Source organism: Dermacentor andersoni, unplaced genomic scaffold, assembly GCF_023375885.2.
Source record: "Dermacentor andersoni unplaced genomic scaffold, qqDerAnde1_hic_scaffold ctg00000041.1, whole genome shotgun sequence".
NCBI lineage: Eukaryota > Metazoa > Arthropoda > Arachnida > Ixodida > Ixodidae > Dermacentor > Dermacentor andersoni.
In genome coordinates, this window is record NW_027314754.1 from 4552410 (window position 1) to 4556784 (window position 4375).

The 4375-nt window shown below is 42.9% G+C and overlaps 1 long non-coding RNA gene across 1 annotated transcript; it reads right to left on the reverse strand.

The window, feature by feature from the left end:
- Window positions 1-707: 707 nt before the first annotated feature.
- Window positions 708-3931, reverse strand: LOC129381441 (uncharacterized). Its single transcript, XR_008609622.1, has 2 exons — window positions 3806-3931; window positions 708-1564 (listed from the first exon to the last, which is right to left on the reverse strand). It is a non-coding gene; the product is annotated as an uncharacterized lncRNA (long non-coding RNA).
- Between the last annotated feature and the right edge of the window lie 444 nt (window positions 3932-4375).

Consider the following 4375-nt stretch of genomic DNA (forward strand, 5'->3'; position numbering starts at 1 on the left):
ATGTAATTTGCTCGGGTTGGTATCGACCCAAACATTTTTCTTTCAGTCCCATAATTCAAACTTCTACATGACAATCTGTGGCGAGAAGAAATCAGAGGCAACTGACAGGCATCACAATGTTGGCCCCATTCGAGATGCACAACATTTTCAATCATGACGCCATGGTAGATTTTATAGATTAGCTATAACAATACAGCGCAATCACAATAAAGACATCTGAATAAATAGCCGAAGTAACCCCTAAATTTAACATAGCCTTTGGGGGTCAGTTCCTGCTTGACTGCCAATATAACTTAGCTGTAAGTTTCTAACATATACTGCCTCTGAGTTAATGTCCCTCTAAAATATGTGGAAGCCAAAAATACCTTCAGTTCCTAGAGTTTTACATACTTGTGCAGAAAAGCCACTATTTATTAAAAATCCATCTTCCAAAGGCACAAAATTACTTGAAGTACACTCAATGAAGAAAAACACTTGGGGAAGCGACATATGCATGAGTATTGTAGATTGGCCATAATAATTTAGTTAAGGTGAGCAAAAGCATACTGCAAAGCGCTGCTGGCAATAATATTGTGACAATGACTTGTTTTAATGTAGCTGAAGGCAATGTCATTATTTCACTTCCTAACTATGCACCTAGCCTTTGTAATAAGCTGTTCCGTTTAATATTCTGTGAATGTTCTCGAAAAATAAGTTGGAGTACTCTCTCAGGTACGAAATTCTTTATTACAAGTTTATTGTTCAACAAGGTCTGATACAAAAATACCATCCATGAGACCTCCCATATACAGTCATTGAAGCACAACTGTGTGAAATGACAAACATCAGAATTGATGCTATTTAATGACTGCAATACTAGATTTCTGCACAGGCACAGAGATATATACCGATCTGCTCATTGAGCAAAGGGCAAATAGAGTGCATTACATTTTGCAAAACAACCATCTACGTGGGTGAGTTAAATGCTTAAGCTATGTTTATAAGAAATTCTGAGGCCTATGAATACACAAATGAAATAAAATTAACCAGCCTTCACCACAAGGGAGAGGAACAAATGACTAGAGCAAGTAAATGCACTGCTTGTGACTAGAAGTAAACAATGTATGACGTGAAAAAAACAGCTGCTTATGGTGTAAGCCTCTCCCACCTTTGGAGCTAACCAACCGCATTGAAGTAAATCACAAACTATGTTGTTTTTTTTTCTTTCACTTCAGAGTTGGTGAAAAACACGGAAAGCAGCGCGAACAGCACTACTCCCTAGATTACATTTTTACTGCTTAGGAGCGCAAAGAGACGTTTCAGACGGGCAGAAAGCAGTCCTGTCACTAGCTTGTCTCCTGGCAGCACAATCTTTTTGCACGAGAGCAAGCATTTGGTAAAATGCAAATGGATATTCTAGGTTCTTAACATAATATGCCAAAAGGCAAAAAATAAGTGCCCGTTGTATTTCAGACGTGGAGACAGTGATGACTTCGGCTTGGCTGCCAGCAAAAATACATATCTTGTCAGGAGCGCTGTAAATGTGAGGTGCTGTTACTTGGAGCTCATCAGCTGGCAATGCCATCTATAAAAAGAAATTAAAGATGACATAAACCACTGCCCGAAATTTATTTATGTAGCTTAGAGCACGGCATGCATGTCGCATTTTCCCACATAATAAAACAAAGAGATGTACGAACAAGGGCAAAAGGAGAGAAGTCAGCTAGGAAAGCTGGCACTAGTAAACCGGGCAGGTGTGTTACTCACAGTCAACATGGATTGACTGTGCCTTAGTAGTTTGGATTTCCTAACTCACTGAAAACAACTAACGCTCAAAACTCGCATCTCTAGCCTAGTGTAGGTTGAGCCAGTTCCCCTGCGTTGTTTTCTTTATTGTTCGCATCTCTTACCAAAGTTTTCGTGGAAGAAATATCTCCACAAAAAGAATGAATAAATTGCCCTCCTATCAGTTTAAAAAATTTTATTCAGCCCAGGATATAAGCAGAACTTATTTATCGTCTGACATCTGTAGCCCATTATTTTAATGCTCGTAAATGAAAGGCAAGAAGAGGTCGCACAACAAGCAAGACAATGCACAAGATCTTCTCCCACGGCATAGATGTAAACCACATATCGGCACCATCAATGGCATATTAACCATATATATATATATATATATATATATATAAATATATATATATATATATATATGTATGTATGTATATCGGGCTGGTACTGGTAGTATAAAAAAGAAAAAAGATGGTACGCCACACACTGTTATTGCAATTGCACAGTACATTTTCCGAACGTTTCGCTTTGACAAAGGCTAGTCCACCAGTCAAAATGTACGTCGCACTTTTTTTTTCTTTATACGCACTCATGTTCACTATACTGACGTCACTACATATAAACGATCTGTCCAGACCAACTTGCAAGAAAACCTAAGCAACAACTATTACTATTAGAGCCAATTAGATCAATTTCATTTTATACACATTAGGACACATGATTGTATATGAAAGCTGATGAGAATCGTCGTAAAAAAGCAGGGCTGTTCAAGCAGCAGTACTTTCATATCGAATTCAAATATAATAGAAAGATGAGCCCTGAATATAGAATCAAATCCATTATATATGCATGAACTAAAGTACAGTGCGTAAATTGAGATTTTCTGTCATTTGGTTTCAAAGTTGTTGCAGTTGTCAGGATGACAAGCAACTTCAGAGAGAGGCACTAACTCAAATTCCTTTCATTTCTCAGGTCACCTGCACTGTACCACCATACCTCAGCTTATTCTGGAATATTGCGGTCACTTTGGTCTACATCTGCATTCTTTTCAGCAAAGATGCATCCCAACGACACCACACTAGCGGTAAATATCCTGAACGGCAAACCGGCCTCCAGTGACGTAGAACGTCTACCGCGCGAGAGGTGTCTAATGTAGACGGAAATTCGGCCGGCGCACCGCCCGCCGCCAAAGCCACCTTGCCGCCTCACGTCCGACGGGCCAATCGAGGACCGCGAAGCTGCGCGCCTCCGCCACCGGCAACGCAAACATCGGCTGCAGCTTCTGTTCCACGCAAATCCCCGCAAAATAATTTCCACTACATAAAGTGATGCGTACATTGTACATGTTACGCAAAACAATATCCACTGTCAAACGTTAAACACGAACGAGAGCACGGATGCCTGTCCAGCTCCGCTGCACTGCATGGCTCCCGACGGCAGACGACGGGCGCGGCTGTGCTCGCATCACTGCCAACGGCGCCGCTAACATTAGCGTATTTTCTGCATTGTGTATAATCATTGCGAAGAGCGACAGCAACGGTATGAAATATTGCGGCTTGTGGGCGTTGATGATTCATTCCGAAGCGCCATAAGCCTTCGCTTCAACGTGAACCGGAAAAGGCCTAGCGACGATATCGGCGCCGCCGATATCGATGAGGGGCGGTAAGGCTGCCGACGTTGCCAGAACGACCACTCCTCGGTCGCTACTTCGCTGTACGGATGCGACACAAATGGGTCCCGGCAACATCATATTATCACATCCTATCTACGGCAAGTAAATCTCGCCGTTCGCGAGGAAAGCCGCCGTCAAACGGCGGCCCGCGAACGGCGCGCGGCGGCCTGCCGTGCCGGTAACGTGGACGTGTGTCGTTTTTGAGCGTGGAAGAAACACGGATGCATTTCCGCGCATATCGCTGCTTACCCCTTTGCTTTCTCTCTCTCTTTTTTTTCTGCACTTCCCCGACCTATAATGAAAGAAAAGCTGCAGCCTAGCTATATGCTGAATACAGACAAACCAGTACAATGCAAGTACACTTACCAAGTTCGTCTATTTTCCCATGCGATCCGGGGCTGTCGTCGCAGTAGTCACAGCGAAGGTTCGCCGAAATGAGGACACTGAAGCGCTCACAGTCACAAAATGGCTCTTTGCAGCGGCCGCGCATTATCCCAAACAAGTCTCCGTTCGTCACTGCCATTGCCACTGACAAAATTGGCGCCGAGACTATAGCAACAAAACACACATACACAACTCACAACGCCATGTTTTAAACTACTTCCCGTCATGCAATGCTAAAAATATATACGGAAACGCGGAGAGATGACATAAGAACATGGCCGCTGCTTCTGTACTGAAGTACAGTAACTGAAGCACGATTCGGACATTCTGATCCGGCTGCACATATTCAAACGAAAACATGTTCGTTGAGAGTAAAACGAAAACACAAACTTATGGACATAGTGCGCTCTTGGAAACAATGCTGCTGCATTGAACAGAATTATTCTTTATAGCTAGCATTGTGGTAGAACTTCAGCCAACTGTACTTTTCATCTGTCTACACGGCTCCGTGGTAATGGAGTGGCTGTATGCGGCTTTTCCGTGCTGGGTTTG